The sequence below is a fragment of the Engraulis encrasicolus genome, chromosome 23 (assembly GCF_034702125.1).
Source record: "Engraulis encrasicolus isolate BLACKSEA-1 chromosome 23, IST_EnEncr_1.0, whole genome shotgun sequence".
Classification (NCBI taxonomy): Eukaryota; Metazoa; Chordata; class Actinopteri; order Clupeiformes; family Engraulidae; genus Engraulis; species Engraulis encrasicolus.
The window spans coordinates 15,396,079-15,419,735 of NC_085879.1; the positions used below are offsets into that span (position 1 = coordinate 15,396,079).

The 23,657-nt window shown below is 42.5% G+C and overlaps 1 protein-coding gene and 1 long non-coding RNA gene across 2 annotated transcripts in view; one reads left to right on the top strand and one right to left on the bottom strand.

Moving 5' to 3' along the window:
* LOC134440335 (organic cation/carnitine transporter 2-like) overlaps positions 1 to 23,657 on the bottom strand; it is a 41,649-nt gene that overhangs the window by 14,409 nt on the left and 3,583 nt on the right. The gene's annotated exons all lie outside the window — the stretch shown is intronic.
* Positions 546 to 5,351, top strand: LOC134440338 (uncharacterized). The gene is made up of 5 exons (XR_010032947.1): positions 546 to 610; positions 1,501 to 1,550; positions 2,151 to 2,253; positions 4,421 to 4,484; positions 4,908 to 5,351. It is a non-coding gene; the product is annotated as an uncharacterized LOC134440338 (long non-coding RNA).

Here is a 23,657-nt window from a genome sequence, read left to right on the forward strand (position 1 = left end):
CAAGGCTGTTCTGGTCCATGAAAGGACACGGCACGCATTTATAACAGAAATAAACATTTATTTAGGCTACCTGCTTTCTCACTGCAACACCATCGAAGCCCTATCCTAAAAAGCCACGATTTAATATCAAACTTTATGGTCAATTTGATTAATAGTCTATGCAAATAATATTTTATCCGAATACAGTGTTATACAGTAGATGCGGCATATATTGCATACCTTTTTAATAGGCATATTTATTCCCCCGATGTTTGTTCTTCGGACCGTATCGGATTAGTTTCAGGATGAATTAAAAACTAAACATTTGCTTCCTACTGTAATAGAAATGATGTCATTTCCTGAAGAGGGCTTGCGTGCGCCTATGAAATTTGAAAAAAAATGTGCTGGATTAATCGAATAGTTGCCCATAATGTCGCATTTTTTGAGTATTTAACCTACTGCTATTTTTAAGAACGTGATTGTTTTTTTGGATTAAAAAATAAATAAATGAAGTTTGGAAGTGATTGCGCTTGCAATGATGTCATTTCCTTGCGGATGCCTGTAGCAGTTGACAGCCAAGTTGTTGACAATGTGCTTCTACGGTGAAATTGTTCTCTCTTTGTCCTTATTGGTAAGTAAGCCTACATTGATGCCGTTAATAGGATCAAACTATCAATATTTTTGTAACATGCATTGGCATTCTTGACAGCTGGGTCGTGTCAAACTTTGTTTTTCATATGCCGTTCGTCAAGCTTGTTGTCAAGATGGGCAGGCTAGGTTAGCCTTCGTCAAATCACATTTGAGCGCTGGAACTACAATATTTGAGCTTCTATTTTTGAGTGAAATGTATTGATTCAATATCTAAACAGCCAGGGAACGATTAGTCATCCCATCCTCGTTTAGCGTCGTTCTGACGAAACTGTTAAGGTGGCTGTTTGGGCTTGCATGCAAGGGCTTTTTAGTAGCCGATCCGGGAGGGTACACCCACAGCTAAAGCCCATGAAACAGGGGTGGGGATGGGGAACCTATGTCTCGAGGGCCGTTTGCGGCTCTTGAGGTAGTTTTATCTGCCCCCCCATATAGTGTTAATGTCATGCAGCTTCACATGAAATATGACATTGTAAAGCAATTTCAGAAAACACATATTCCAATACAGCTAAGTTATATTTAGGGAACCTAGAGAAGGTGGGGTCTGTTATAGGTGACTGCTTCAATGTAGTCCTACAGTGCAGAGGGAAATCCTGGTTTGTGTTCATAATATGGCCCTCGCAGGACTTTAACGTCCCTCGGATGAATTTGAAGTGGCACCTTGAATGAAAAAGGTTCCCCACCCCTGCCATAAAAGAATGGTAATTAATGTACTCGCAATGAACGAATACTCCTCAGATAATCCAGTAAAAGCCAAGGAAGCCATTTAAGTTATATAACAGTAGTGTTTTGATTGCACCATTCTTGTGTACTATAAAAACACTGATCCACTGTGCATTCTTCTCTTCAATTTGTTTTCATTTATGTTTCCAGGTGTCGCAGGGGAAAAGAAAGTATTTCAACGGAGTGCATGGGACGTGATGGTATGTTACACAAGATGTACACTAACTCACAGTGTACGAATTAAGTCACTACTTAATTCATACACTGTGAGTTTGCAATGTATGATGAGTCATACTTTGCATTGGAAGATGACTCAAGTCTCAATCCACCCTTTACTGGGTATAAAAGTGATTGAACCGTTGACATTAGGGTATTTTGAGTTTGGGCAAGTTCTGTCAGTAGCCTACTGCTTGACGTTACTGTCACATGTACTGTAGGCCTACTGAGTTAACCATGCCCAAATTGTTGGGGTGTTGGGGAAAGAATTTGTTTGGTCTCCCTACACTTTCTGCTGTGACCGAACTTCAATTGAGCAATGCCCCTAACCCCAACTTTCTGCAGAACAATAGCCTACAGTTAATTAACTGCACAGTAACTTACTTAAAGATGAAGGCATGAAATAATATAAAGGTTCCGTATGTCCTTATTAGTATGAATGTGAATGCTGTGTGATTACATCACAATGACTGTCTGAGCGCTATCACAAGTGGCAAAAGTGGTTTCATCTAACTCATAGTAAATCTCCATGTGAAAAGTAAATTGCAATTGTCTGATTGTAACAATTCTCAATACATTTACAGCAGCTCAACACAGATTGTAATGGAGGACGATGCTAAGGAGAGGATGATGGAACATGCTGACAGTCACGGTGTGCGGCCTCACCATGGAAAATTACATTGAAAGGTTTGTTTTACTTTCACTGTCCAAACAGTAGGCTACATACAATGCATACAAATTATAGTACACCCCTTTGAAAAGTAACATTTTGAACACAAATACAGAAGCAATTTCCAAAATTTGCATGGAATGATTTTAATATGCAAGGCATACAACTAATGATACAGTAAGTAGACCTCCTTGCATACAACTGAAAAAAGTTTCAAATATAGCTTATTGACATATTTTCCATTTTTGTGTAACTACGGTGGTGCAAAAGTGAATTCCCTCACTGATGTCCAGTTTGTCTCTTCAAAAAGAAAATCAACATTGGCCATAGGTGTCTGTTTAGGGTAGTGTGTCTCAATGGGGCACTAAAGCCCCCCCAGAGGGTGTTAGGGAAAAGGAGACAGCTGAGATGGGTCAGTAGCCTTATTATCATCAACGTTCAAATCTCTTCGAGACTTGGTCTGACCAAGAGCATAACAATTAACGTTTCCCAAACGGCATGACTGACCTCTGGGAGGAGTTCCCGTATTTGCTGGAACTCAGAAAGTACTTGCATTGCTCTTGACCTGACTAGCTGCAACGCTGAAAGTGTCTCGTCACTTGGAGGGCACAGCCTGGCTAATGGGTCAGGGCTTAGTTAGTCTATTTTGTTGTAATGCTTAGAAGGGCATTGGCAGACTTATGATGAGGTGAAGGGGAATTGGCATACACTAGGCATACACTGATGTATGCCTAGATATTCTAGATATACTAGATATTTTCAATAGCAGCTATTCAGCTCCTATTCACACTGTACCGTCCTGTACTGAGGTGAAATTGCTTGTTGTTACCCCATGTATGCTACACCAGTAGTTCTTAACCTGAGGTGCGCCAGAGATTTCAGGGGGTGTGCTGATTTTTTTGTGCTGAGGTTGTGACCAAAATTCTGCATGGAAGCATTATAATTAGGCAAAATCTAAACCAGAATACGAATGTAAAACATGTTTTGGTCCCCATGGAAAGTCATTAGGGTATCCTAAAACTTTGGACCACATTCGACACAGTATTTTGACATATGAGTAAAGCTTTGATGGTCTTCCAATAGCGTCAAACTAAAACAGATTTTTTGTTTGTCTTTTCTCTTCTATGTGGTGTTATTGCTTACATCAAGAAATGGGAAATGAAAACTTTGTGTGAAGTGTTATTTAAAAATTATTTTCTGTGGTAATTTCGGGGTAGTCATGGGTAAGTGGTCAGGACTTCAGACTTGTAGGCCAATGGTTGCCGGTCCGAGTCCCGACTCGCCAGGTTGGTGTGGGGAGTAATTAATCAATGCTCTCCCCCATCCTCCCTGACTGAGGTACCCTGAGGATGGTACGGCCCCGCCACACTGCTCCCTTTCGGGCACTCAGTGTACTCTTGTGTTGTGGAATGCTGTGTCACAATGACAATGGGAGTTGGAGTTTCCCAGTTGGGCTTTCACTTCACAGATGGTGTATTAACCCATTGATGCTGAATGTTGCGTAGCGCAACATTCACCGTGACCCTAGTGCCTGGAGCTGCATGACTCAACATTCAAGCTCATGAGATTTCAGATTTTTTTTATTGAAGGACAGTTTACACAAAGAAGAGTACCATTCTGCTTCTTCACGGTTCACCACTTTTTATTTAAGTCCCTTGAAAAGCTGCACCTGCTGAGAAAGAAGCCTTCAAGGTGTGCAGGCTCTCACAGAACTTTATTGAAGGACAAAAACCAACAAGGTCGGCTTCTGTGCCTACACTTTTGATTCATGTATTGCTTGGTGCGTCCGCTCCAAAAAAGTAGTTATCACTTGATCCAGTAGCTACTGGAGACATTGAGAATGGACTATGTCCGAAATGTCTGTTGCTCCAGCTTTAACCTCTGTTGACTTCTGTTGTACATTAAAGGAATGTACTCATTATTGGTTTGCACTGTAGCATTAAAATAGACTGTTAACATACTGTTGTAACTCCCATATTCTTTTGCAACTTGTACTCCTTTATCCTATCTGAGATGTTTTTGACGTCCACTTACATGCATAGACAACCAATCAGACAGTGGTAGGGTGCATCATGAAGGTGGCTCTCAGTGGAAGTACTCTAAACCATATTTCTCAACCTAATGTCATTGTCTCTGTCATTGTCCTAATGTCCTAATGTCCTAATGTCATTGTCCCTCTGTCAGTGCTGCAGTGAATGGGCCATGCTAACCTCCCAGCTCGCCACAGCGATGTACAGCTATATCACAGGTAAGCGGACTGCGCAGGAACACCGCAGTTAAATATACAAAGCATATCAAAAAGTGCTGCAGTAAACTAACTGGAGGACCTATTCAGTATGTAAACAGGACAAAGTAAACTCACAAGTAGTTTTGTTATAGGGAAGCGCTCTTAGAAGAGATGAGTCTTCACAAGCTGTTTAAAAGTTGAGAGCGATCACCCTGGTCTTGTGGCAGTCCCTAGCTTATTCCACCATTTAGGGACAATGACAGGAAACAGTTTGGGGGCCAGAACCACCTTGTGGGAGTACAGGGCAAGTTTCTGGAAGCTGTTTAGATATTTAATGCATTGTTTCCCAAACACACCAAGAAATGGAAAGCCATTATCATGTCTCTGGATTGTTCATTTACGTTTTGTTGTGATGCACACATTTACATCTTCTTCTATCCACAGAGGAACAACTAAGACCATACTCTTCAGCTGCATAACTGTGTGGGAAGCTGCTCAAGCTACAAGTGCCTTTGAGGCTCCACTCCCCCCTGCAAGACATACCCCCTGCTTCATCTTTAAAGGACTGACGGTTGGCAGTGATGCATGCTGCTCAGCCTTCTGCCCTCCGTGTAGAGGCACAGGAACGTGTGCACCAGACTCACCAGCTTCATCTGTCAGGATGCTGAATTGCCACTCCTAGCCACATCAGCCACTGCTCAACTCCCAAACTTGACTCTGACTCGCCATACCTGGAAATGCACAATATCAGAACTCTCCTGCCAGGATCCTGAAACAGCACAGCTGAAACTGGCAGCACATCACCCCCGTACCCTGACAGCTAGAGTAGAGTAGAGTAGAGTAGAGTAGAGTAGAGTAGAGTAAAGTAAAGTAGAGCACCTTTATTAATTCCGTGTTTCCTCTTTTACTCACACACACACACACACACACACACACACACACACACACACACACACACACACACACACACACACACACACACACACACACACACACCTTACATGAATCCACAAACACAAAACATACACTCAGACCTACTACACATTATTGCTACACTGTCTCCCCGTCCAATCTTGCATCTCCTCCTCACTTTCTAGTCCCTCAATGATCTGGCACTTCACAGACATCCTCCACCACCCCTCAAGATCGCTGCGCTGCCCCGCGCTCCCTCGCGCCAGTGTCAAGGCCACCAGTGACTGAGCCTTTCATGTAGCTGCCCTACTCCTCTGGAATAACCTACTGAACCACATTCAAAATGCCCCTTCATTGGCCATCAGTTTAAACAACACCTTAAATCTCATCTCTATTTGGACGCTCTTTGGCTTCTAGTGTCCACAAGCACACACCTTCATACTTACACACATGTACATGTATACTGATACACTTATACTAATATTATGTTAAGCATCCTTTGGTGTTTTGAAAGGTGCTATATGAAACGAAAGCATTATTATTATCATCATCATCATTCAAGAACTGCAAAGTTTGACTGTAACTGCATAAAATATGACTATGCACAGGCTCTGTACTCCCCCAAGAATGTCTGTCCAGCTCACCATGCACTACATGACTGGAAATCATTACTTGACTTTGGAACTGCAGTGTATCTTCACTTGGTCATGGCATAATAAAGGCCTGTACAGCGATAATTGCACATGATCCCCTATAAGTAAGGTCATATTTGATATATCAATAGTTTAAATAGCTAAGCAATAATAATGTCTGCTAAGAATTCTGAACTATGCACAACATGTTTTAGGTATGTTTACTTCAAAGGACCTGCCCATCACCACTTGGTATGACGGATAATTACAGTACCTCCTTATAATGTTAAGTCAAATGGGGATACACAGTTGACTTCATTTTACTCTGATGCTGAATGACCATTTTTGAATGAAGCTACACATTAAACTGAGGCCAAATATTGTGCAGTATTGTGTTACATTGGTTCTGTTAAGATGAGTTGCTTGACGTTGGGGCAGAGGTGTCAAAAGTAAAAGTAAAAAAAAGAAACACAGTTTCCTTCCAACATAAGCAACTTATCTAAGTAACCAGTAGACCCATGTACTTGTCTTATGATCAGCTAACTCTGCACTGGTTGGATCAAGTTTGTTGTTTGTCCTTGTTAGGTTTTCAGTGTTTTTTAGTAACAACACAGTCTATCTATCTCATTAGGTACAACAGAGTAAATGGTGTAACAGCTATGTAATGCCATGTGCTAGTGTTGTAATTACACCACAAAATCACTTTTACTTTTGACACCTCTGCTTTGGTGTGTTGTTCAATGCAGGTAAAACAAACTATGAGTCTTTTTGTACACATACCTTAAATCAGTGAAGATCCTGCAAATATACTTTTATGTGTTCTCCTATGTAGGTCCTATTTAACACATATTCTTTGGTGTTTTTACATACTCTCAAAACAAATGAATCATTTTCACACTTGGTGAAAGTGTGAGATAAGGGCAGAAGAGACCTGAAATGCAGGCTACTCTTTTGGCATTCAGGCTGCAGAAGTAAAATATTCTATACATCACCATAACAGCTTTAATGAAATATAATATACACCATTTTAGATGCATTGAAGTCTGCAGACACACTGCCACTGATTATATTCACACCATATATCTGAAAACCCACTTGGAATTGTTTCTCCTGAGTCATATACAGTTAGGCTCAATAGATGTGTGCCATTCTGAAACTGATGAATATTCAAACTTTTGAGGTGAAAACGTTTGGGAAATACACAGTATGCAAACAAGTAATTTTCTTCCCAAATAAAGTAGGTATGTTTTGTATACACACAAACCTTCACTCAAAACCCATTTAAGCGAGGTGTGATTTGTTGAAGACCCAGAAGGGGGGATATGTTTGAGATTCATTATCAATGGAGTTACATACAGCCACAAAAGAGGTCCCCCCCACACACACACACACACAAAACACCCTGCATTTAAGCATCCACATTTTAGTTGAGTTGATGGGTGGATGTATGCTGTGCTAAAACAAACCTATTCCCAGGCATCAGAGATTATTGGAAATAAATAATTTTAGCAGCAGCTTTGACTTAGTACCTACACATCAATAAATCCTTCAAAAAACAACTTTAACATGCACATACTGTATGTGGGTACTTAAATTGACAAGTTGATGTGTGCTGAGCTGAATTAAGCTAAACCATTTTCAGATATTTGATTCAATGTTGCTATTATGGGGCAACAGGGATGGCTGGAAATACATCATTATGGCAGACAACGGCTATGGATCTTGGTACTCAAAAGTAAATAAATCATTAAAAAATAACTTAAACATCCACATTTCTACTTGAAAGGACAGGTTTGTGCATGCTGTGCTGAATTAAAACATTTTTTCAGAGATTTGATTCATTGTAGCCACTGTGGAGCAGCAGAGAAGTTTGGAAATACATAATTTCAGCAGCGAATGGACATGACTTTTTGTACTTAAAAGTCAATAAATAATTCAAAATCCACTTTAACATTCACATTTGTACTTGAATTGACATGTTTATGTGGGCTGGGGTAAAATAAAACAATTTCTGGTCATTGGATTCAATGTGACCACTGTGGGATGGGAGAGATTATTGGAAATGCATCATTTTGGCAGCCAACAGCTATGACTTTTTATACTTGTAAGTAAATAAATAAGTCAAATCCCACTCATACATCCACATATGCACTTGAATTGACAGATTAATGTGTACTGTGCTTAAATTAAACGATTTACAGGCATGTGACTTACAGTAGCCACTGTGGGGCAAGAGAAATGCTTGCAATATGTAATTTTTGCACCATACAGTGGTGACTTTTAGTGGTTAAAATTCAATATTTTCCCCCAAAAACATTAAAACATTGATATTTTCAGTTATATTGATCCAGAAATGTGTGATCTACAGAAAAAATATATATTGTACCAACTTTTTATGCTTTGTCAAGACGGAGTCCAAAGATATCCTAAAAAAGTACCATCGAAAGAAGCAAAGGAGCCATGTAGGGCTTGGTATGGCAAATTCCATTTTTTTCATGGAATGTCAGCATATGGCACATATTTTGATAGGGTCTATAGTGACAAACTTGTCTATAAAATTTTAGGCCTCTAGGTGCTTGTATGTTGCTGGGAGGCGGGGCCAAAGTTCAGAAATGTGGAATTTCAAGGGGGCGCTATAGAGTCTGTGAACATAGAAGTTGTAATTTTTCTTCACTTTCCTGTTCTGTGTGATACATAGATCTAACATACCAAATTTCAGGCGTCTACCTCATTAGGTGTTGCCAGTAGGAGGGGCCAAAGATGAGAAAAACGTAGAAAAGTTTGAATTTCTAGGGGGCGCTACGGAGTCTGCAAATGTGCTGGCTGCATTTTGACTTTACTCATATGTTAAGTGTGACCTATATAAGTGACATATCCAATCTTAAGTCTGTATGTACTTCTGTATTTCAAGGGAGTGTGGCCAAAGTTGTAAAAAATACAGAAAATACATGAAACTGTAGGGGGCGCTATGGAGTCTGTGACTGTGAACACTGTAATTTGACTTTACTTACTCATTCTTTGAGGCGCAAAGATGTCACATGCCACATTTGATATGTCCAGGTTGTTGTGTGTTGCCAGTAGGTGGTGCTAAAAATGACAAAAAAATGCATTTCTAGGGGGCGCTATTGAGTTAAACAATGAGTAATCAGCAATAAGACTCCTATCCCATGTTTTGCGTGAAATAATGATGTTGCATACCAAATTTTGTCCTCTTATGATGAAAGGACGTTAGAAAGGCAAACCCTAACCCTAAGATTCACAAAATCCATAGGCCGAATAGCCTGTGGTACAATGAGCCCAGTTATTGAAAGTTTATATGAGTATGTGTTGCTGTCAGGGATTACACAAATTGCTCTTAAGAGTATGTCACCTCTGGCTGCTTGATTAATGTCAGGGAATGGAGATTTGCATGTTGTTTAAATGCATAACTAGGGAGTTCTACAGAGCCTTGACTGTGTAAATTGTAGATTACACACGTTCTGGTTACAGTGTAAGCACATGTCACCATGTCATAGCATGTAGATTATCAAACCACATTCCATCAGTGTGTAATGTAGCTGGAAATGCTATGTATTGATATGTCAAATGAAGAGTTCAGATGCAAAACCCCATTTCTGAAGACCTGCACTTCTATATTTTTAGAGAACCCCATTGTTGGTTTGGTTTACATTCATGTACTTGATAATACATATAAATATTTAAATTACATAAATAAAATAAAAAAAATATGCAATTTTGATAGTTTTGTATTAAATAAAAATGAATTACGAAATGTTTCTGAAAAGGCAATTAGGGGGTTTTGCATCTGAACTCTTCAAATGCAGTGCACAAAAGGCAGCATGGATTAATTTTACATTGTTGTATTTCCATTTTGAGTTCACAACACCAGTACCTAAGACTCCATAAGTCAGTGTTAGCCTTGTATCGTATTGTATTGCCCTTGTGAATATCTTTAACCTTGACCAAGGTGCACAATGTCAGAGATCACAACATAAAAAAGACCATTATAGTTTAGTGCATCAACACGAACATGTTTCATTAATTCCAAAAAACGTGACATTATTTAATTGCAATATAATGACATACACTTCTGATTGATTTGGACAAATAATGGTAAATACAAAATGTAGAATAGATTCGATTAACTTTAATAATGCAGAAGGAAATAATGGTGTACAGCAGCAAACACAAGTTATAATATTGCAAGAGAAAAAGCTCCCATCCACAATACTGTACAGTACACAGTAAACCGACAACACAAAAGTGTTAAGATCAAATAACTTGGGGGTAGACCTCATGGTCATCCCAGTGTCCTTAAATTTCTCCAATGTTGCAGTGCATAGAGTATTCCTTCAATAATAGTCCAACATTGAAGAAAAGGTGTTGTGTTGTGTATCTCTCTCTCTCTCACACACACACACACACACACACACACACACACACACACACACACACACACACACACACACACACACACACACACACACACGTTTTGGAATCTTCAGTCAAAGAACATCAACAGTGCTGACTCTACAACAGGTGGGTATACTAAGAAGCTGGCACAGTAGTAAACTAGGTTTGGTTAACCTTGAGGCAGAGGTAAATCATTTAATAGAAGAGACTGGAATCCTAATTTTCTTAACTAAATGACGCTTGCAGGTAGACTGAAGATATTGAATCACATCGTGATTCGTTGTGATACACATTCATGATACTGAAGCGCTATGCAAGGGCGCAGTATCGTGGTGTGTCCTTTCAAAGTTCTGTTGCCCTTCAGTCAAGAAAACAACCACATGATATTGTGATAGTGCTCCCAGGCTTCAAATCATCATTATTTTGAAACGTTATTATTAACCTTTTGCACCCTTTTCTACGAATGAACTATCATGGTTTTTATTTTTATTGTATAATGTTGGTAAAGGTAAAAAAAATGAATTAAGTAAATATCACAATGCATTGCAAGAATACATGTATCGCAATGCATCGAGATCGTATGGCATTGTGGCATGTGTATCGTGATGCGCATTGAATCGTGAAGCCCTTGCCAATACTTGCAGGTAAATGTATTAGCCGGTTTACTACTTCCTGTAGGTTAACTAAGCCTGATTTACTTCTGAGCCAGCTTGTTACTATATACGCCTGATGTGTAGCATTTATGCAGCATACATTTCTTTGACACAATGGTAAACTGGACTGCTACTCAGAGAACCACTGACCCTAGAACTACAAAGACTTCAAAGGCAGTACTGAAAAAGTCAGACAAGAGTGGGACAAACGGCTCAGTTGTCCTGCCCAGAATGGGGTCATTACATTATGCATAAGTTTTGGGGGGGCTGTCAGCAGCTGAATAGGCTTTGGGCCAAGCAATCCACGGTGCAGCTCTTTGTTGCGGTCACATTGGTTCTTTAGTTACACCTGAAAAAAAAAACATGTAACATGGCATGAGTATACACATGAACAGTTCAAAACCAAAATCAATGTTACAGGGTTTTAAATGGCATTGTCATTCAGTGTAACGGATACCTTCTGCTGACTGTAACGGTAAAAAAACATGATTTTTAAATTGTTTCAAGTGAATGCATGACAGCAGAGGCTTTCATGAATTCACTGGGGAAAAAAATAAAATAAAAGAGTCATGTTTTTTTACCGTTACACTCAGCAGAAGGTATCCGTTACACTGAATGACAATGCCATTTTAAACGTCTTTGACCCTACAGTACAAATACACCAAAAGCAACAAAAGCACCCAATGTAATAGGCTTCATATAGAAAAGCACGAGTAGTCAAGGTCATCCTGCATAGTCACCACTTTGGGCTTCAGCGACCTGCCAGTCAACGCTCCAATTCATCATGAGAGGCACACATGATACCACTGAGCTTAAGGTCCAGACCAATAACTCAGTGCCACAAAAACTAACTCTAAACTTTCAAGAAGATTGTGAAGACTCATCGCTTCCAAGAGAGCTTCCCTGCATAACAAAGCTAACCTCTACTCAGTTTTGTCCTGCTTCACACTCAATAGGTCAGTTAGTTTATTGCCACACCTTGTTTTGTCATGCTTCACTTGTATACACTTCAAGATTCTCATCACTGATGAATCCCTTGACCCCCCTCCCTGTCCTCCTCGGATGCCAACCTCCTCACTCCCATCCTCAAGTACTGCACCCAGGGGAAAGAGACTTCGCCACCAGTACCAACCACCCTCTGGAACTACTGTATCTCCACCTGCCCATCCGATAGTCTGACTCACTGCCATCATTCAAACACATCCTCAAGACCCACCTTTTCCAAACTATGTATAACACCAGAGGCGTCCAGTGCCACTAATCACCATCATCTCCTCCCTCCAGATCTGTTGTTGCCCTTTGTTTGTCTGTTTTTGCACTGCCGTTTCTTCCTACCTCTGTCCAGCCATTCCTTATACTGTGTGTTTGTACTGTCTATATTTTTTTTCACTTGTAAAGCATCTTTGACCATCAAGAAAAGCCATATAAAACCCAATTATTATGATTAAATTGGATGGGTGAAATTGAAGAGAAGTGAAGAGTGAAATGAATAGAGAGGAAGTGACTGAGACGCTTACCTGTAATGTGGCTGTTCATCGTCGTGCTGTAGCTGAGCTGTACGTTTAGCATGGCCCATTCAGCAGGAACTGCATTGACAGTGTGGTAGAAGAAGAGAAGATGAGTTGAGAAACATGGATTAGACTACGTTCTACTGTAATCCACCTTCTTGGATCATAATAAATCATAACAAACACTACTTGGTTGTCCATGTGATGGCCACTAAGAACATCACAGGCAGGACAAAGGAGCACAAGTAAAATCAGAATATGCTATTGGGAGCCATTACAGTGTGTGAATACATTTTTGATGCTACGTACTGTAGACAGTAAAAGTAGCTGTGTGAATGAATGAATGAATGAATGAACGACTGAGTGTTCAATCACCTCCTAACCACCTGTAACTATGTGGGTGTGTGTGTGTTTTGAGGGAGGGAGGGAAGAAGGCAGAGAGAGAGACAGAGAGACAGAGAGACAGACACAGAGACAGAGTATGCATCATTCCAATCATACATCCATGTACTTGTCAAGTGGAGATTTGTGATGGGTTAGCTGAAAGCCTGAAAGTAAGACAGCCGTTTGCCACTTATCTTAAACATATCAGTCATTACGTTTGGAAATGTGTTTCATTATGATATTGTAGGAGCCATTTTAGTCTCACTTATGGATAGGTTTTAATGTAGTTTTAGATTTAGCCACTTGGGGGAGCACTTCACGTAAGCTTAGGTCACACAGGTTAACAGGTATAATTACAGGTGCCTGTGATTATGGTTGATGAGGCTTGGACTGGGGAAACACACGGTTCTTACCGTAGCCGTGTGGATCCAGCCAAATTCAGCCAGCACATTTTAATGACACTATGCACAGCACTATGGTGAACTAGTTTTTGTATTAAACTTTTTTGTTGCAATAAACGGGGAACAACCCCAAAGGGATTTTCGGACTGGAACTGCACTTTTTGCTACGTGTGAGAGAACATCTCAAGTCCAAGCCGAGGCTATAGGGCAGCCTCCACATCGTAAGAACCCTTTCCCATCTTTTTTCTTCTCAATGGACTGAACTTTTTGTTGTGGACACCTAAGGAATTACGCACACCACAGGATAAAATAAACCAGACGTGGATTAAAGGAATCAAGCAAAGGATTATCACTATCAGTGAGTGCTCATCAATCGGATTCACATCTATTGGAAAAGTTGAGGATCTGTCAAGGCCTACGCCAGCATGATTGGAAGTTTGTAACCGCGATAGGAAACCGGATTACTTGCCTCTTGCGGTGCCCACCGGCGTTGATGAACTTCAGTGAGTGAGTAAGCGCATGTACGCTCTAGGACACTAAAAAGCCAAAGCTGCTCTCTTCATGCGTTTGGTGAAACTTTAATCCCTTCTATTTTTTTGATGTTTGATGTGGACTTTGCATGGGAAAAAGTAACGGCTTTGCCATATTGAATTTTGTTCACCGTGCTGTTGCGTAAAAGTGCTGTGCTGTTTGTAGACCGTCACTATTGTGTGTGCCACCTCCACACAAAGGTCTAAAAGTAAGGAAAATAGGCCTATATGACCGCTGTGTTTTTTGGCTATCACGCCACATTGCTTTTGAAGTATTATTTTTTGTGTTTGTTTTCTGACGGTCTACCCAGTTGTGTTTTTTAACTTTGCGCAACATGGAAGACAAACCCGGCGAGGCTACGGCCGCCGTGCCTGCATCGGAGCGCACCGACACGCCAATGTGTTCTAATGAAGAAGAACAGGAGAAACGTGTGAGGAGATTAACGGCAAAGGGCCTTGTAATGGTGTTCGAAAACCTCCAGAAAAATCGAAAATCAAAGCTTATGCAAGCAGGCAAAAGAAAAGGAAAGATAAATGAGCTGCTGTCTGTAAAGGTTACTTCTTACACAATCAGTAAGATTAAGAAGTATTTGAGTGAATTTACTGTCCTGTGCAAGGAAGCCATAGAGGCCCAGAACACATTGTTGGAAATGCCAATGCCTGACTCCGAACATGAAACACAACAAAGCTGGCTAATAGAAAAAAATAAGGAAATTGAAAAATTTGAAAGCCATGTGTGTGAATGGTTGGCGAATGCAGAGTCAGAGTGCGCCGATAAAGAACCTGAAGTAAGGCCGGAGGACAGTATTTCGAACATTTCCAGTAAAGGCTCCAGACACAAAAGCCAAATGTCTAAATGTTCAAAATCATCCAGCATCGCTTCAATGCGCATTAAGGCAAAGGCTGAAAGGGCTGCTCTGTTGAAGTCTGCTGCTGTGCTAGAAAAGGTGCATGGCTTGGACGCAGAGGAGGAAGTTTTACAAATTGAGAGGGCAAGACTGAGGAGAGAAAAGCAACGTCTGGAAATGGAGGCTAAATTGGAAGCTAATACAGCTAAGTTGCATGTCCTGGAAAATGATGATGGTGGTGGTGATGATGATGATGATGATGAGGGGGGGAATGCAATGAATGCCTATCTTCATGCCCAGTTGAAGTCGTCTAACACTTCTGTTTCTCATCCCAAGCCTGTGATGCACCACCAGGAAAATGCAGCTCTACCGGTGGTGAGGCCTAAAGACAAACATGTTTCACATGGGCCCAGTAACCCTCTACCTTCAGTGCAGATATCATCACGTAGACCAGCTGCACCCAGCGATAGCCGTGGACCCAGGAACAGCAACCCAGCCCCGATGCAGCATCAGCCACCACCACCTGCACGCAGGAATCCACCCACCCAGACACATGCAAGCCATGCTGTGTCTTCCGGTAACCATCAGCCCTCCCGTAACCATCTACCCTCAGTGTATGATCTCATGCAGCGTCAGAATAATATCACAGCTCAGCTGGTTAACAATCAAGCTCTAGCCTCCCTTCCACCTAGAGTCATTACTGAGTTTGATGGGCACCCACTAAAGTATGCTGCTTTCATCAGAGCTTTCGAACAGGCAATCGAAAAGAAAACATCTGACAAAGAAGAGTGCCTGTACTACCTTGATCAGTACACAAGAGGGCAGCCCAGAGAGCTTGTCAGGAGCTGTTTTAACATGGCGCCAGGTCAAGGGTATGCCAGAGCAAAAACTTTGTTGAAGCAGTATTTTGGTAATGAAATGAAAATAGCAGCAGCCTATATTGACAAGGCTGTGCAATGGCCTATGGTGAAACCAGATGATGTTAATGCCCTGCAGTCTTTTTCTGTCTTCCTAAGGGACTGCTGCAATGTAATGGAAGACCTGCAGTACATGGAGGAGATGAATGTGCCATCAAACATGCGCTTGATGATGCTCAAGCTGCCGTACAAGATGAGGGAGAGATGGAGGACAGTTGCATGTGGACTTCAGGAGACACGTGGCACAAGGGCCATGTTTGCTGACTTTGTGGTATTCATCGAGCACCAGGTGAAAATAATGTCTGACCCTCTCTTTGGAGATTTGCAGGGTACATCATCGCACCACCCCTCCTCTCAGTCCAAGGCCACCCCTTCAGGAAGAGGGCACGCTACAGTTGCTGCTGTCGATGCTGTCCGACCACCAAACTCCTCCGCACCCCAAAATCAGCGTAAGGGTCCATCTGTACAGAGGTATGATCACGGAGCATGCTTTGTGTGTAAAGGCCAGCATTCAGTGGTGAAATGTCCCAGTCTTGAAAAAATGACTCACAGAGAGAAACTGGATGCTGTGAAAGAAAATCGACTCTGCTTTCGCTGCCTCATGCCAGGTCACATGAGTAAGGCATGCGATCGACCTCTCACTTGCACTGTGTGTGCAAAGAGTCATCCGACTATCTTGCATATTGAACTTAAAATACCAGATGCTTCAGTTAGTAATGCTCTTGTGTCATTGCAGACATGCGCCCATAAAGGGGCCGGGGAAGATGAGTGTGTCCTTTCCATCGTGCCCGTGCAGGTGAAGGCAAAGTCCGGCAGTCGCACCATCAACACTTATGCTTTCCTTGACCCTGGGAGCTCAGCCTCTTTTTGCACTGAATCACTTGTAAAGAAGTTGAATCTTGAAGGCACTAAAACTGACATTCTGCTCCGCACATTAGGCCAAGAAAGAACAGTCACCACCTCTGCACTCAAAGGCCTCCAGATTTCTAGCCTGACTGAAGACACATTCCTGGATTTGCCGGAAGTGTTCACACAAAAATCCATGCCGGTAAGCAGAAGTAACATTCTTGCTCAAGAAGATCTGGAGGAGTGGGCTTATCTTAAGGACATTAACATTCCCAGCTTGGAGGCAGATGTTGAGTTGCTTATAGGTACCAACGCACCACAGCTTATGGAGCCCTGGGAAGTGATCAATAGCCAAGGGGGGGGGCCTTGGGCGTATAAAACTCTATTGGGGTGGGTTGTGAGCGGTTCGCTGAGAGGCAGGGAAGGTGAGGGCATGTGTGACTGTCCGGCCGTTACTGCCAACAGGATCTCAGGCACCAAGCTACAAGATCTGTTAGTCGCCCAATACAATCAGGATTTCAATGAAGTCATGGCAGATGATTCCTGTTTGTCCAGGGAAGATCATAGGTTTATGCAGATTGTTGAGTCATCCATACGTCAGGACGAGGGTCATTACTGCTTTGACTTGCCCCTCAAGGCTGCTGACGTCACTCTTCCAGACAATCGTAGTGTCGCAGAGCAGCGTCTCTTAGGTCTTCAAAGAAAACTCAAAAGGAACCAAGAATTCCATCAAGAATACACTGAGTTCATGTCCGAAGTCATTGCAAATGATTATGCTGAGCCTGTGCCATGTCAACAGCTGAATAGGTCAGATGGCAGGCTTTGGTATTTACCCCACCATGGGGTATACCACCCTAAAAAGAAAACTCTAAGGGTGGTCTTTGACTGTGCCTCTGTCTATCGAGGAATCTCACTCAATTCCCAGCTCCTACAAGGTCCCTTCCTCACCAGCACCTTGCTTGGTGTGCTCACCAGATTCAGAAAGGAATGTGTGGCGTTGATGGCAGATATCCAAGCAATGTTTCATCAGGTGAGAGTGTCTCCAGAGCACACAGATTTTTTACGCTTTTTGTGGTATCCTGATGGTGACCTAACACTTGCCCCCATGCAGTACAGAATGAAGGTGCACCTTTTTGGAGCGGTGTCGTCGCCCAGCTGTGCGAATTACGCACTGAGGAGAATTGTGCAAGATTACAAAGAAGACTTTGACCCATGCATTTTAAACACAATACTGCATAACTTTTACATGGATGACTGTTTGACCTCTGTGTCCTCAGAAGCAAAAGCCATGGAGATGGTGAGTGAGCTGACTGCAGCATGCGCTAAAGGGGGATTCCGTCTGTTGAAGTGGACAAGCAACAGCAGTGAAGTCTTGGCCAGCATTCCGGATGCCCAGAGATCAAAGACCACTAGGGGGCTCGACCTAGATCAAAAGACAGATGCGGTTGAAACTGCTCTTGGCCTGCACTGGTGCATTGATGATGACATCCTGACCTTCAGGTTAGCCTTAGAAGAGCGCCCTCACACACGCCGCGGCATATTGTCTGTTGTGTCTTCTGTGTTTGACCCCTTAGGCTTTCTCGCGCCATTCACACTGCCAGTGAAGAGAATGCTACAGGAGATGTGCAGGCTGAACATCGACTGGGATGTCCAAATACCCCAGATCTTCTCTCAGCAGTGGTCCAACTGGCTTACAAACCTGCATCATGTTGCTGGGATCAAAGTGGACCGGTGCATGAAGCCCAACAACTTTGGGGAACCGACCTGCATGCAGCTACACCACTTCTCAGACGCCAGCGAGTATGGCTATGGGACCGCTACTTACCTCAGGATGGAGAACAAGGAGAATCAAGTGAGTCTTGCCTTCATCTTAGGAAAAGCTAGAGTAGCCCCCTTAAAACAAACTACCATTCCCCGTCTTGAATTGACTGCTGCTGTCCTGGCTGCCCGCCTTGACAAGATGCTGAGAAGAGAATTGCAGCTTGATTTGCAGCCATCAGTGTTCTGGACAGACAGCACCACTGTTTTAAAATACATTGCCAATGAGACCAGGAGGTTTCACACATTCGTAGCCAATAGGGTGGCAGTCATCAGAGAATTGACCAGTGTTGCACAGTGGAGATACGTTGGCACAAAGTTGAACCCGGCAGATGAGGCGTCCAGAGGGCTTACCGCTGAGGAGTTCCTGGCCTGTGAGAGATGGCTGAAGGGACCCCCGTTTCTTTTGAAAGGAGAAGAGGAGTGGCCTGCTACCATCCTGGACCAGCCTCTGGTCTCGGCTGATGACCCTGAAGTGAAAAGGGAACTGCTGGTGAGTGCCATTGTAACACAGACATCACTGAATGCAACAGCAATGTTTTTAAACTACTTTTCTGATTTTACAAGATTGAAGAAATCTGTTGCATGGATTCTCAAATTCAGAGACATGCTTTTAACATTGTCACAAAAGAGAAAGCTTCTTAACCCTGAGCAGCAGAAGGACAGAATTAAAGTTACTGGCACACCATTGACACCAGCTGACCTGCAGAGGGCGGAAGATGCCATTATTCGCTTCTATCAGCGAGAGAAGTTTCCAGAGGAAATTGCCGCACTGCAGGAAGGAAAGCCTGTAAAGTGCAGCAGTGATCTTCAAGACCTCGACCCAGTGTTGCAGGATGGAATGCTGAGAGTTGGAGGTAGGCTCAGTAGGGCAGCAATGCCTGAAGAGGAGAAGCATCCTGTGATTCTGACTAAAGATCAAAATGTATGCAAACTCATGCTGAAACATGTACACCAGCGTCTGGGCCATGCAGGTCGTAATCATATGTTGTCCTTTCTGAGAAATAAATACTGGATAATTCATGCAAACTCTGCTTGCAGGAAAGTCATCTCAGATTGCAAAGATTGCCTCCGCTTCCAGGGAAAGATGGGACAGCAGAAGATGGCGGACCTCCCAGAGGAGAGAGTTGTTCCAGACCTGCCTGCTTTTACCAACGTGGGCGTTGACTACTTTGGTCCAGTGGAAGTGAAGAAAGGCCGGGCAAGAGTGAAGCGATATGGTGTTTTATTTACATGTCTGGCGAGTAGGGCAGTTCACCTTGAGGTAGCTTACTCTCTTGACACTGATTCATGCATTAATGCCATACGGCGGTTCATGTGTCGAAGAGGTCAAATCTCTCATTTAATATCTGATAATGGCACAAATTTTATCGGAGCTGAGCGAGAGTTAAGGGAGGCTGTTTCAAACTTAGACCACAGCAAGATCCAGCATGCTCTTTTACAAAATGGTCTAACATGGTCTTTTAACCCTCCAGCAGGCGCTCACCATGGTGGAGTTTGGGAGCGTCTGATCCGGCTTGTGAAGCGTGTCCTGGCCTCTACACTCAGACTCCAGACCCTGGACGATGAAGGCTTCCACTCAGTGTTATGTGAGATTGAAGCAATTCTGAATAGTCGACCAATCACAAAGTCCTCTGAAGACCTCAACGACCTGGAAGCCCTCACACCCAACCACCTTCTACTCCTGAAGACAAAGCCACTCCTTCCTCCGGGGCTGTTCCAGAAGGATGACCTGTATCCGAGGAGAAGATGGCGACAGGTGCAGTTTCTCTCTGACCTTTTCTGGAAACGTTGGGTGAAGGAATACTTACCGCTGCTCCAGGAGAGACAGAAGTGGATGAGGCCGAAGAGAAGTTTTGCGGTTGGCGACCTTGTGATCGTGATGGACCCACTTGCTCCGAGAGGGTCATGGCAGATGGGACGAGTCACACAGACGTATCCAGACAAGAGAGGCCATGTGCGGTCAGTCCAGCTGAAAACAAGAACGGGTCAACTTGAAAGGCCAGTCACGAAGATATGCCTCTTGATGGAAGTAGACCTCCCAAGTCCTGAAGATGATGGAGACGTCCCAAATCCCAAGATCCAAGATGACTGCATAGTCGATGACCCGATGGCCTGATGACCTGATGACCCGATGACCTGATGACCTGGCTGTCTTAAGATGTTTATTTGTAGAAACTCACTTCGTTTTAAATTTGCACAAATGGCTCCTTAGTTTTAAATGGGTAATTGTGGTTTTAATATTCACTCACAATTAGGGGCCGGGGTGTAGGAGCCATTTTAGTCTCACTTATGGATAGGTTTTAATGTAGTTTTAGATTTAGCCACTTGGGGGAGCACTTCACGTAAGCTTAGGTCACACAGGTTAACAGGTATAATTACAGGTGCCTGTGATTATGGTTGATGAGGCTTGGACTGGGGAAACACACGGTTCTTACCGTAGCCGTGTGGATCCAGCCAAATTCAGCCAGCACATTTTAATGACACTATGCACAGCACTATGGTGATCTAGTTTTTGTATTAAACTTTTTTGTTGCAATAAACGGGGAACAACCCCAAAGGGATTTTCGGACTGGAACTGCACTTTTTTGCTACGTGTGAGAGAACATCTCAAGTCTAAGCCGAGGCTATAGGGCAGCCTCCACAGATATAATCACAAAGCCCATACCATGACACACCATATTAATGACAGCTAAACTTGACCTACTTAATTGACACAGTCATCTAATGCTCAATTGTGGTTTGGCCATGCATGAAAGTGTAGAGACACCATATAAATACTTAATAGTTGAAAGACTCTAATTCGAACCTCTGAGCCCAAGACCAACACCCCAACCATTAGGGATATGAATAAAATTGTCATGGCAGTGCATTGCATCAATTGACTTATGAATGCAAAAAGTATCAGGCAAGTATGCAGGCAATGTATTGCAATAACACAAGTATCGTAATGCATTGTGATGGTATTGAATCATGGCATGTGTACCATGACGCTCATTGAATCATGAACTCCTTGCCAATACTGTCATACCATACAAGAACACACTAACTGCATATCTGGTCGAAATTGGGCTTAGATCAGAAATCCAGACCAATTTTGACACAATTTGTCAGACTTACAACTTTTTGGAAATCAGGCGGATTTTTTCTCAATCGGAGGTCAATCTTAGGTCACATATCGTGTAGCATAGTGGCATAGTCTTAACCTTTTTTTTCTTAAAAGCACCCCCTTACCTGTGCCCAAGGCAATGAAACCACTCACCCCCAACCCAAACTTCTAGACATGTATGCACTAAAAATGATTTAAGTGATGAATTACATTACATTACATTACAATGACGCTTTCATTTGTTCAAAGCGACTTACAACTATTATTTTTCAGGGTGTTGGTTACAGTCCCTGGAGCAGTGTGGGGTTAGGTACCTTGCTCAAGGGCACTTCAGCCATGGATGGAGGAGTATGGAGAGGTCAGGGGGGATTCGAACTGGCAACCCCTAGATTTAAAGACCAACTCTCTAACCACTAGGCCACGGCTGCATTTTCACCTGCTACACCTGGAAACATAAATGAAAACAAATTGAAGAGAAGAATGCACAGTGGATCAGTGTTTTTATAGTACACAAGAATGGTGCAATCAAAACACTACTGTTATATAACTTAAATGGCTTCCTTGGCTTTTACTGGATTATCTGAGGAGTATTCGTTCATTGCGAGTACATTCTTTTATGGCAGGGGTGGGGAACCTTTTTCATTCAAGGTGCCACTTCAAATTCATCCGAGGGACGTTAAAGTCCTGCGAGGGCCATATTATGAACACAAACCAGGATTTCCCTCTGCACTTTAGGACTATATTGAAGCAGTCACCTTTAAAACAGACCCCACCTTCTCTAGGTTCCCTAAATATAACTTAGCTGTATTGCAAATGTGTTTTCTAAAATTGCTTTACAATGTCATATTTCATGTGAAGCTGCATAACATTAAAACTATATGGGGGGGCAGATAAAACTGCCTCAAGAGCCGCAAACGGCCCTCGAGACATAGGTTCCCCATCCCCACCCCTGTTTCATGGGCTTTAGCTGTGGGTGTACCCTCCCGGATCGGCTACTAAAAAGCCCTTGCATGCAAGCCCAAATAGTTTCGTCAGAACGACGCTAAACGAGGATGGGATGACTAATCGTTCCCTGGCTGTTTAGATATTGAATCAATACATTTCACTCAAAAATAGAAGCTCAAATATTGTAGTTCCAGCGCTCAAATGTGATTTGACGAAGGCTAACCTAGCCTGCCCATCTTGACAACAAGCTTGACGAACGGCATATGAAAAACACAGTTTGACACGACCCAGCTGTCAAGAATGCCAATGCATGTTACAAAAATATTGATAGTTTGATCCTATTAACGGCATCAATGTAGGCTTACTTACCAATAAGGACAAAGAGAGAACAATTTCACCGTGGAAGCAAATTGTCAACAACTTGGCTGTCAACTGCTACAGGCATCCGCAAGGAAATGACATCATTGCAAGCGCAATCATTTCCAAACTTCATTTATTTATTTTTTAATCCAAAAAAACAATCACGTCCATAAAAACAGCAGTAGGTTAAATACTCAAAAAATGCGACATTATGGGCAACTATTCGATTAATCCAGCACATTTTTTTCAAATTTCATAGGCGCACGCAAGCCCTCTTCAGGAAATGACATAATTTCTATTACAGTAGGAAGCAAATGTTTAGTTTTTAATTCATCCTGAAACTAATCCGATACGGTCAGAAGAACAAACATCGGGGGAATAAATATGCCTATTAAAAAGGTATGCAATATATGCCGCATCTACTGTATAAAACTTTATTCGGATAAAATATTATTTGCATAGTCTATTAATCAAATTGTCCAAAGTTCGATATTAAGTCGTGGCTTTTTAGGATAGGGCTTCGATGGAAATGCTGTTGTAGTGAGAAAGCAGGTAGCCAAAATAAATGTTTATTTCTGTTATAAATGCGTGCCGTGCCATTTCATGGACCAGAACAGCCTTGCTGCGCATGTGGATAAGAAAGCTTTTCGTTGTGCAGCTTGCAGCATGAAACTAGGTGCATTCGAGATGTGTCAACGCATGCATGCACATTTAGACAGCAATGCACCCTGGATGGAAAATGCTGCATGACGGTTAGATTTCCTGTCAAACTTCGAAATTTCGTCGACGTTGCGTTGACGAGGTGACATGTCACATGGTGTAAAACTATCGCGGGATGAATGCGGCTGCAGTCAGATCTTGCAACCTCTGCAGTTGCTTATCCCCTTCAACGCTCGTCGGCGGACTGCCTCCGAGGTC